Raw genomic sequence first — 11,733 nt, 5'->3', positions numbered from 1 at the left:
AACTCCAGGGCACAGGGCCAGGGCCCTCCAGGGCAGCCACCTCCACACCCCCCAGGAACCCTGATGAAGGCAGTGATGGGAGTGTGTGTGTGTGTGGAAGGTCCCCACAAGCCCAGCGAGGCCTCAGCCAGGGGAGCAGGACCGAGGAAAGCGCTAAACAATGGGCGGGGCTGGGGGACTGCCCTTGGGTCAGAGCACCTACTGAGGACGGGCCAGGTACAGACGCCCGTGCTCAGCGGGGGAGGCACCCAAGTCCTCGGGCGGGCGGAGAGGGTGAGGGCCAAGGGTGAGCACTGCAGGTGGCGGTGGCTGGATGGGGACAGGGCCTGGCTGCTGCCCTGATTATGCCCATCACAGAGCGGGCTGCTAGGAAGAGCCCCCCCGGGCAAGGGAGGACCAGCGCCCACGCAGTGCCCTGGGCCCCCGTGGGCAGGCCGCCTCAGAGGGGAGACTGCAGGGAAGCCGGGCCCGCCTTGTCGTGCCTTCGGCCCAGGGCTGAGGGACTGGAAGGTGGCTCTACTTAGGGGGACAGTCAGATGGCCCAGGAGTGTGGGGCTGCAGCGGGCCCGAGCATTTCCCGGAGCCCCAGGACCCTGCGGCCCCACATCCCAGCCCGAGGGTGTCCCTGGCAGCCACCACCACAGCCACGAGGCCGGGCCCAGCAAGCACGGCCTCGGCCTCGGCCTCTGCTCCTGGGACGGAGACAGAGAGCCCGGCTCTCCCGACACCCACGGTCCTGGGGTTCAAGAAGTGCATGGCGGCCTCGGACGGGGCCAGGGAGCTGTCGCCAAGGGCCCCGGCGTTGCCCAGCAGCGAGACCCAACAGGAAAGGCACTCACCGCCCCCAGAACCTGCGTGACGACTTCAGAGCCACCAAGCGTGTCATCAGGGAGTCACGTCCGAGTCCCAGGCAAGAAGGATGCGGCGGGCACCTCTCCCTTGGCCACAGTGGGAGCCCCTTCCTGGGACCAAAGGGACACTCGGCTGCCACCCCGGGCTGGCACCTGCCACTGCTGAGCCATCACAGCCCAGCCCGGGGCTACCTGGCATGGTCACTGAGGACAAGGGGCTCGCCAGCCTGCACCCTCACAATGGGGCCCACCCCTCTCTGCTCCCTGCCCCTACCCACTTCCCAGCTGCATGGTGGGAGGCTGGCGGGGTGGGGAGGGGAGCGGGGAGAGGAGGGCCTGCACCTATGGGCACAGAGAGGCCACCCCAGCAAGGTAGCTGCCCCCACCCCCACCCCACTGAGAAGGAGAAGGGGTGGGGACCTTGGAGGTCGGAGAGCACTGGGGCCCAGGCCTGGGTGAGCACTTGCATGGCCCTGGCAGTGGATGGGCTGCTGTGATGAGAAAGCGCTTCCGGCCCCCGTGCCTACGGCAGCGCAACTAGCCGGGACTCCCACCAGGGCTGCAAACTGCTGGGCAGAGGGCACGCACTGCTGGCTTTGTGGGCCACGCTGGGGTCCTGTCACATGTTCTTTCTTTCCTCTGGCTTTTTTTAAAAATTTTTTTAAAAATTTTATTTATTTTTGGCTGTGGTGGGTCTACGTCGCTGTGCGTGGGCTTTCTCTACTTGCGGTGCGCGGGCTTCCGATTGCGGTGGCTTCTCTCGTTGCAGAACACGGGCTCTAGGTGCGCAGGCTTCACTAGTTCAGGCTCGCGGGCTCAGTAGTTGTGGGTCCTGGGCTCAGTAGTTGTGGGTCGTGGACTCAAGAGCGCAGGCTCAGTAGTTGTGGCGCATGGGATTCGCTGCTCCGCGGCACGTGGGATCTTCCTGGACCAGGCTCGAACCCGTGTCCCCTGCATTGGCAGGCAGATTCTTAACCACTGCGCCACCAGGGAAGTCCCTCTTTCTCTGGCTTTTTGTGTGTTTTGTCTGCAACTGTTTAAAGGTGAAAAGCCACTCTGCCCTTACAAACACAGCCCTGCCTATCTCGGTCCTGGGCAGGAGCCTGTCACCCCCCGCTCAGACAAAGGACGCATTCCCAAGGGGCCTGTGCGGACCAGGAGTCCCGCCCCCAGATTCAGGAGTGAGGACACTCCTTGGAGCCTTCCCATCCACCATGAATGCGAACAAGCTACGCCCTAGCGGGTACCGTCCCCTCCTCCACTGTTCCTGGGTTGACCCGTGTGAGCCATAAAAATACAGCAGAGGTGAGGGTTGTCACTTCGAGGTGAAGTTCTTAGAGAAACACTGCGGCCTTGATCTCGGGGCTGCTCTGTCCTAGGTCATGGGCTCTGGTGAAGCCCCTCCCTGAGCGGCCCTAGGGACAGGCCTGGTGGGGAGGCCCGAGGCCCCACCACAGCCAGGAGCCATGTTGGAAGCAGAGCTGCCCCCGCCCATCCCCACACCCTAGGCAGACCAGGGGGCTGTGGCCCCAGCGGAGGCCTCGACTGCAGCCTGTGATGGACCCCAACCCAGAAGCCCCCAGACAAGCCTTCTAGAATCCTGTCCTTCACACATGCAGGAGATTACGACGGTTGGCTGCGTTAAGGTGCTACGATTGGGGTAATCTGTTATGCAGCAACGGGTAACTAAATACACGATGATTTTAAATGGAGAACACCACTCCAAGTCAGTCTGAAGCAAACAAACCGGCGAGCATCCCCAGAAGCCATTAGGAGAAGCCTGGAAAGTCTGATGACACAAACCTTAAAATTGTATGCCTGGCCAAACACAAAGCCCAAACCACAAAGTCAAGACACAAGTGACAAAGCGGGGCAAAAAAACAGTAGCAAGACGTGAGTGACCCAGGGCTCATACCGTTAACGCATAGAGAGCTTGAACCTGTCAACAAGGAAAAAAGCCCAACGACGCAAGGGAAAAGGGGGTGCAGGAGGGGACCGCGGAAAATGCAGGCCAAAGGTTACCACCCCCCCCCATCTGATCCCACAGCCAGAACGTGCTCGGGTGTTGGGGTCCCAGAGCTGCTGGTTCCGGGCACACATGGTGGCTGGTGACTGGCACTGCATTTGCTCTGCGGCTCCAACTAGAAGGCGGGCCGTCCTGGAGCCGAACCAAGACCAGCCACCGCAAAGACTGGCCAAAACGGTGGGTGGTGGCGCTGGGAGTTGAGCCGGTCTGGGCAGCATCACCCAGGAACTGGGAGACCCTCTTGGTGAGGAACGTTTGGCAGGAAAGGCGGCGGCGGCGGCTGGAGAGGGCTGGCCACGCCCACAGACCAGACAACTGTCAGGGCAGTTCCCCGGGCAGACAACCCCCTTTCTGGCCTCCACGCTCCCCCAAATCCACACTCTTGGTCTCAGGGCCCGTGCTCCTTTCCCACCTCTGAGCTCGGCGGTCAGGTCTTTTTCCTCTGCCTCATCAGAGAGTTCTTCCCATCCCCACGCCCAGGCCTCCGCCCCTCCCTCCTAAGTGTCCAGATGTTATCAGCCCCAGTCGGGGAACTGCTGAGCACCTGTACAAACCTGACAGCTGATCCTGCCGGGGGCGCGGGGGGCGCGGGGCGGGGCGCTGTGGACTACATCCTCAGGCAGGGAAGGGTGAAGGCTGCTCAACGGGAAGCCCCAGATCTCGCGAGAGACAGCACCCTCCGGGCGCTTCCCAGGCCCGTGGGGACCCTGCAGAGGAGCCAGTCTGGGGTAGGGCAGGGGGCACACACCTAGGAGTCTCAGCCCTCTAGAGCAGTGCTTCTCACAGTGGGGTCCCTGGCCAGCAGCGGCATCGCCCAGGATTGCCGGACTAGCAAATTCGCAGGCCCCGCCCCAGGTGTGCAAGATCAGAGCCTCTGGGGTGGGGCCCTGCAACCCAGGTTTGAACGCGCCCTCCAGGTGTTCTTACGCGCCTCTCAGCGTGAGAACCACCACCGGGATGGACGGTTCCTGATCGCACCCTCTTCTAGAGAAGCCGTGTGCTTTCTCTCTCTGCGGGGCTCACCTTGACCTCCCAGGTGAGAGGCAGGCAGGCAGGCACCCACAGGTTGTCCTGTTGAACAGCCATGCTTGGGCAGGACTCCTTCCCAGCAGGCAACACGTGTCAAGTGACATGGGGAAGACTTTGTTACTTCGTGCCGTCCCCCGCCTCCAGCAGCATGGACAGACACCCCTGGCCGACACCAAGTTTCCGCACACGGCCGCAGCTCTGCCCACCTCTCCCTGGATACCACGTGTGTGTGGAGGGGGGCGGATCCGTGCTTCACAGGGAACCGTCCGAATCACACTCAGGGGCGCTGCAACACAGTGGGCCAGGCAAGGGGTGGGGTGGCGGGAGGGTGGAAGTTCCCAGGATCGCGGAGCCAAGGCCGCCCTCAGAGGCCAGGACTGGGGGGAGGGGCCGCAGACGGAGTGACCGTGCCCTTTGCCATCCCGGTGGGGTCACCGCCCTCCCTTCCCCCCCACCAGGCCCCTGGGGACCCCCAATACACTGTCCCTGGCCATCTCGAGCGCCAGACGCCCTCAGGACAGTGCGGGGAATCCTGGCGGGAGGGGCGCCCGACGGAGCCCCCGAGGTCTCCAGGGGCCTGGACTCGGTGGAGGCCTCTCCTCGGCCTCTCCCCGGGAGAGGGCGTAGGTCCCCGGGGACTGTGGGAACGGGGACTCTGGCCAGGCCCAGGACCCAGAGGGGCGGGGGACGGAGTCCGGGGAAGGTGGGCGGTGACCACAGGCCGGGGCGTTGTCCCGGCGCGTCGAGCCCCGCCCTGACCGCCCCCGCACCGGTCTCCTCACTTCTCCTCAGCGCGCCCACCGTAAGCCGCGGAGCACCGCCTCTCTGCCCACCCCTTCCAGCTGGCTCCGCCAGTCACCAAGCTTGACTCGTGACGAGACCCGCCCCCAGGATGCCCGGTCCGTCTTGTGTGACGGGCACCTCCGTTGCCCAATCAAAACAAGCCGAACCCCTGCGCGCCCCTCTCGGATCTGCCCCGCAGCGGTGTTTCCTCAGGCGCCGATCGTGTCGGCTGCGGGTCTCTAGGTGTCCCTGCCGGGAGAGTAGGGACTCTCCGTGCAGAGTCGCGCGAGTGGTCCGATGTGTACACGCTAAGCCCTGCTTGTGTGCTTTTGGTGTGAACTTGTATTCTGAAGGAATTAAGTTCACAGGAAGTTACACGGAAACGTCCAAGAAGCCGGAGCACCTCCCGCAGTTCCCCCAGCGTCAGCCTGTTGCACAGCTAGTGGGACCGCACACCAGGAAAGGGCATTGGTGCCAGCGGAGAGCTGCTCCGGGTTTTATCCCCGTGTGTGTGTGTGGACTCAGGTGACCGCCACTGCCATCAGTATCCAGCCCGTCCCCTCACAAGGACCCCTCCTGTAGACCTTTCGTAGCCACAGCCCCTTCCCTCCTGCTCCCAACCCATGGCAACCGGATTGTATTCTCAGCTCTGTAATTTTGTCATTTGAAGACATTACATAAGGACTTCCCTGGCGGTCCAGTGGTTAGGAGTCCCCACTCTCACTGCCAAGGGCGGAGGTTCCATCCCTGCTCCGGGCCGGAGCTAGGATCCCGCGAGCCACCCAGGGCTTTTTTTCACTCACACACTGCTCTGGAGATCCATCCATCGGAATGGTTGCAGGTATCAATAGTTAGTTCTTCCTTTGTATTGCCAGCTGTCGTCCTTGGTGTGGATCAGCCACAGTTTGTTCAGGCCTTCACCCACTGAGGGACATGTTGCCGATTCCCACTTTTAGGCTTCCACAAATAAATCTGCTATGAATATTCGTGTACAGGCTTTCCTGTGGTCAGAAGTTTCCATTTCTTTGGCATGCCTGCCCAACAGTGCAACTGCTGGGTTCTAAGGAGGTGGAAGTTTAGCCTTGGAAGGAACTGCCAATTTGCATTCCACGGTGGCTGGACCATTTTACACGTTAGCAACCCACATATATTTAAAGCACATAACTGAAAATGTTTACAAAACATTATCTTAAGCAAGACTGTTAACAGTTCTGTTTCTCACTTCTAACTATGTTCTTGTATGCAATCACCAACATGGTTATACTCACACAGTTTTAAAAAACACAAACCCTGTACATTCAATTGTGAGTTTCTTTTAACTAGCAATAATATAGCTTCGAAATTCTTCCATGTCAGTACAGAAACATCTAGCTCATTTCTTCTCTGGCCACTCGGTATTTGATAGAGTACACGTCCTATAATTTACATAACAAATCCCCAACTGATAAACTTTTACCTTTTCCCTTCTTCTTCTTCTTCTTCTCCTTTTTCTTTGTTTTTGCTACCTGCTCTGAACATGTGTCAATGTCACCCTAGAATAATTACCTCTAGGTGGACCTGCCAGGTCAAAGCCTATGGGCATTTACAGTTTTAATGGACACTACATAATTGCCTCCCCAAAAGACCCTGCTTGTCATACACTAGGGCTGTTAGTCCTTTGTTCCATGTGTTGTAAATATTTTCCCTCAGTCTGTCTCTTGTCCTGAAAGACTAGGCTGGCTGGTTTGGGCTGTCAAGAAGTGATACAATTTTATATGACCAAATTTATTAAACTCTCAGTTGATGATTTCTGGGTTATGTATCTTGGGCACAAAGGCCTCCTCCCATGTGTGAGGAGAGTGATGCGACTGCCGGGGGTTGGGGGGGGATTTCTGAGTCCCTACGGCAAATTCCTCATTGACCCTGGCTGGCAGGTCGGCCTGCTGGCCAATCACTCTGGGGGGGGGTGGGGTATGCGCGCGCGCGCGCGGGGACAAATTGGGGGGAGGTGGTGTTTGTCACATGACCCCACGCTGTGTAGACCGGGATTGGGGACAGTGCCTCTCAGACACCCAGCCCCTGCCCTCCAGGGGTGCCATTCCACTTGGGGAGAAGACAAGGAAATGTGTAACAAGAAGAGTTTAGCTGTATTATTTAAATGCATAGGTGGCCCGCAGGGGAGCGAGGGAGATCCGTGGGGGAAACCGCAAATGGAACCAGTGGGGTGGCTGGGGCCGAGGCTGGGGCTGCAAGAGGAGCTGCGGGCGGGCTTTCCGAGGGACTCAGAGTTAATGGGCCTCAGAAGGTGAGACAGCAGAACTGAGAATCCGCCTGAAACCAGCGCTCCTGAAAGGTCACCTGCGCAGTGACAAGGAAGGACAGGGCTGTAAGACGCAGTGGGTCCATCCCAGCACGGGTCTGAGTGAGCAGGAGAGGAGCCCCCTGCCCCCATCATCCACAAGCTGGGGCTGCCTCCCCTTCCCCCGCCGCAGACAGAGGGGCTTCAGAGAACCGCAGGCTGAGAGAGAGGACGCCCACCGCCCCCCATCGTGGTAGTACTGCTGGGCTCCCCGAAGAGCAGCCGCTCCCTGGAAGGGGACACCTCACCCCCGGCTTCCCCCTCGGGACTCCCAGAGGCCCAGCCGAAGATGGGTCTGCCATCTCAAATTGAAGACACCGCCCACCCTCATGAAACATCGGACGACTGGCCCTGTCAACGTCCTGTCCCCAGGGCATCCCTGTCAGAGGCCAGGTAATATAGTTTTCGGTGAGGGCTGCGAGTGTCGGCTCCGTGCCTGGACTCGTCCATCCCACCCTCGCGGTGGCCCTAGGAAGTTGGGAGCGTGTCATCCCCATTCTCCAGATGAGCAAATGAGGACAACACGACACAGAAGGGTTGAGTAGCTCGTTCTGAATCACTAGCTAGCAGGTGGCCGAGGCGAGGTGTGGATCAAGGACACTGGCCTCTAAGCCTGACCTCCTTTTGCGGGCTAGGTGCTACATCTGGATCGCTCCCTCGCAGGGAGGCTCCTGGGCCCTGGTGCGTGTGGCACATCAGCTTGTCCTGAAGGCATCAGAGGTGAGTCCTGGTGACTATCCCCGCCCTGGCCTTGGGCCAGCCCATAAAGGGAGGAGGGTGGGAAAGAGAAACCCCTTCTACTCTTGTGCTTAATGCGGGGGGGGGGGGGCTTTGAAACACAGACTGACATTAGCTTTGGATTCTCCTGAGATCAGAGAGCAGTTCTCATGGGTATTTACAAGTCGTTTGCATTATTGTGCTAGAAGGCTACTCCAACTCCCCAAATCTTCAGCAGCCTCCAAGACACAAAACAAAGATACCAAGGAAGGAATCACAAAGATAAGACTAATTTTAAAAGCCCAGGCCGAGTTGAAAAAGAACTTTAGAAGTTAAAAACAAAGCCACAGTCCTTGAAATAAAAATCTCAACAGATGAATCAAACCACAGATCGGATGCCACCGAAGAAGGAACCAGTGACCTGGGAGATAGGTGGTGCCTCGGAAATCACCTCCTGCCCCTCCTGCCCCGTTCCCCCTCTTAGCCGATGCTGTTGCTTTCTCCTTCCCTGAGAAACTGCAGCAGCCCCTCCTCAGAGATCCAGCCTCTGTTCTTCAAGGCCCCTTATCCTGGCTTCTAGGCTTCAGATGACGTCAACACCCTCCCTTTTTCCCAGGCTCTGGGGGTGGGGGGCAGCTTCTTCCTGTACCATCTCTGTTCCTCCAGCCCTCCGATCCCTCAGTAACCAAGTGGGGCTCGAGGCACCCGTGACCTGCGGGGGCCTCACTACTCATCAAGCTCTCCCCTGCGGTTGACTGGGATGAAGGGCCAAGTGCAGCAAGTGCCCGGGGGAGCCGCAGCGGCTGCTGCCCTGAACTGTCATGGAGGGGACGCTGGGGATCAAGGCTGTGCTGTGGGGTGACTCCAGAGTGTCCCCGGGAGTGCACAGAGAAAAAACTGACAAGGTCAGATTCCTTACCTCTCAGCTCAAGGCACAGTACACAGCCAGAGCACTTCCATGGCAGCCCTAAAAATTCTCTTCCTCCTGTACCTGCAGGGCTGACGGTGCTGGAAATCAAACACTACAAACACAAACAAAACCTGCATCATTGTGCGGGTTGCAGAATCCCAAAGTCACCTGAATTCCCAGCCTCTCCATGTTTCTCGTGTGAAAGGTACGGCACTGGCTGGAGGGGCGGGACCCTGAAGCCTAGAATCGGGGCATCTGGCTGCCCTCGGTAGAGGCTGACAATGGGGAAGCCCCGGTCCCCTAGAACCTCCCTTGCGGGTGGAGGTAGCCTGCCCTCCCATCTCTGGCAGGCAGCTGTTCTCTCCCTTGAGGACTGTGTCATCACCTCACCTGGCACAGATGCCTTGCAAGGGGACACCCACTGTCCTCCACACCCTCTGCCACCACACCCTGTTGCCATCAGACCCATAACTGAGGCCCAATCACAGCATGATCCGGGGGGACAGACCAAAGCCTGACCCTATAGGAAACAGCTCATACGTCAATAAATATTTTCCATAAGGATATTAAAAAAATATTTTCCAGACTTCACTGATATCTACCAAGTGAACTGTATTTGAACATTTGTGGTAGTAGGTTCTCAGGGTGTGCGACTCAGTAGGTGAGGTGGGCCACTCGATGGGGTGGATTAACTGATAGTGTATTTACTAGAGGTTCCAGATTAAAAGTATTAGGACAGGGACTTCCCTGGTGGCACAGTGGTTAAGAATCTGCCTGCCTAGGGACTTCCCTGGTGGCGCAGTGGTTAAGAGTCCACCTGCCAATGCAGGGGACACGGGTTCGAGCCCCGGTCCGGGAAGATCCCACAGGCCACGGAGCAACTAAGCCCGTGCGCCACAACTACTGAGCCTGAACTCTAGAGCCCGCGAGCCTGCGCTCTAGAGCCCGCAAACCACAACTACTGAAGCCCGCATGCCTAGAGCCCGTGCTGCGCAACAAGAGAAGCCACCGCAATGAGAGGCCCGTGCACCGCAATGAAGAGTAGCCCCCGCTCGCCGCAACTAGAGAAAGGCCGCGCGCAGCAACGAAGACCCAATGCAGCCAAAAATAAATAAATAAATAAATTTAAAAATAAAAAAGTATTAGGACATACAGCTGGTGTGTAGTCTAGCACCTCACATGCTTGGCTTGGACCTACTACTGACCTGCATTTCACGGGTTTTGATGCCAGAAATGCCCTGACAGGAGGTGCAGGACAGAATCCATAAGCTTAGGGAGAGAGGAATTTGAGAGTAGATTCATCATATCTAGCCTGAACACTCCATCCCCCAACTGTGTTCCAGGGATCGGTCCAGAAGCAGCTCTTTTCAGCGAGGCGCTGAGAGAGCCATTAGAGCAGGAACACTAGCGTAAGGACTAAGGACCAGCAAAAGCGAAGGCCCCGACCCAAGGAGCAGTCTGGCACGTTCCAGGAAAAGCAAGAATGGTGGGCTGGAGCCAAGTGAGCAAGGCGCAGAAAACGAGCCTCTAGGAGGGAAATCGTTGGGCAGCCTGCTACAGGACTGCTTCATGCGTATAACCCTAAATCCTCTAGTTCTGGGAGCAAAAACCTGACTTGAGTTGCCCCCGTGGAGAGTCACACCTTCTCACCCAGTTTGCAGACCCAGAGCCCCCTGATGGAAGGGGAGGCCGTGTTCCCTGGGAAGGACCTTGTTGCAGCATTGCTGGAAGTGCACACCGCAGATCTTCCCAAGCCTTCCTAAAGGACCCATTCACTAAAGTGAAAGGTCGTCCTGGAGAAGAACAGGTGTGTCACACCTGTCAAGTGACATGGGGAAGACTTTGTTACCTTCTTGCTCTCCCCACCTCTAGAAGCGTGGGCACCTCGGGCGGATACGTAGATCCCTGGTGGTATGGGTACTAGCTCTGGACACTTCTCTGGATGCTATTCTCGGGCGGGCAGGGGAAGGATCCGTGCTTTATCTTAGAACATCTCAGAGACACACTCAGGAGGCCTGGAATTGAGTGGGCGGGGAAAGAACTGTGTGCGGGGGTGGGTGCCACACTCTGGGCCCTGGGAGGGTGGAAGCTCCCAGGAGTACAGATCAAGGCAGCTCTCAGAGGCCAGGACTGGGGCCCAGCCGGACAAGGAGTGACAGTGCTCGTTTGCCCTCTGGGTGGGGTCGCCACCTTCCTCTTCCCCTTCTCCAAGTCACCCTGGGGAGCACAACGTCTCTTTTCTCTGCCGGGTCAGGGTGGGCCCAACGGTGCTCACGGGATCTCCTGAGCCCTGGATCTTGGGGGCGGCTTTTTCTTGGCCTTTCTTGCGGGAGGGCGCAGACCGCCTGGGGCCGATGCAGGCCCCAGGTCTCCAGGAAAGGAGGACTTCGCGTACAGCTCGCAAACAAGAGGACTCAGGACTCTTCGGTTATGGCCGGGGTGGGGGGGGTGGTGGTGGTGGTGGTGGCCTGCGGAGGCGGGGCCTATCTTTAATTTAATTTACCTGGCAGGTATTTTCTTCTTGTATTCCAGCCACATGGTTTACATTCTCAGAGTGAAATTAAGGAGTCAGCTCAGGGCTGGCTTTTCAGGCTGTATACTGTCCTCTAGTGGTGCATCTCCTGCCCGGTACCATTTCCAGGGCTTGTTAGGGGACATGGCTCTCTGCTGGTTTAGATAACAGCTCCTTCCTCATTTAGGATTTTATCAAGGAGAAACCAAATTACAGACACAAGGCACAAATGCAATAAAGCAGGTAGCCGGTTTTTAATTGCTTTATTAACATTAACCCTAACTAGCATGCTTAGCAGATGAGTACAGCTGAGATAACAGTTTGGTTTGGTCACTAGGCAAATGAGACATTTCTGAGATCTCATAGGAGAGTGCAGTGTGGAGACTAGAACGAGTTGTGTCCTCTCTTCACAGAACTGTCACCGCAAGCAGCACAGGACATACTAGGAGCTTTCCCTGCTGCTCCACAGCCTCCTCACAGAATAGGGGAGATGAAGGCAAACACCAGAGGAAATTTCAGGGCAACTGCAGTCACACAGTACCTGGGAGGCCACAGGCAGGACGGCAG

The sequence above is a fragment of the Hyperoodon ampullatus genome (assembly GCF_949752795.1).
Source record: "Hyperoodon ampullatus genome assembly, chromosome: X".
Taxonomy (NCBI): Eukaryota; Metazoa; Chordata; class Mammalia; order Artiodactyla; family Ziphiidae; genus Hyperoodon; species Hyperoodon ampullatus.
This window is presented reverse-complemented; position numbering follows the sequence as displayed.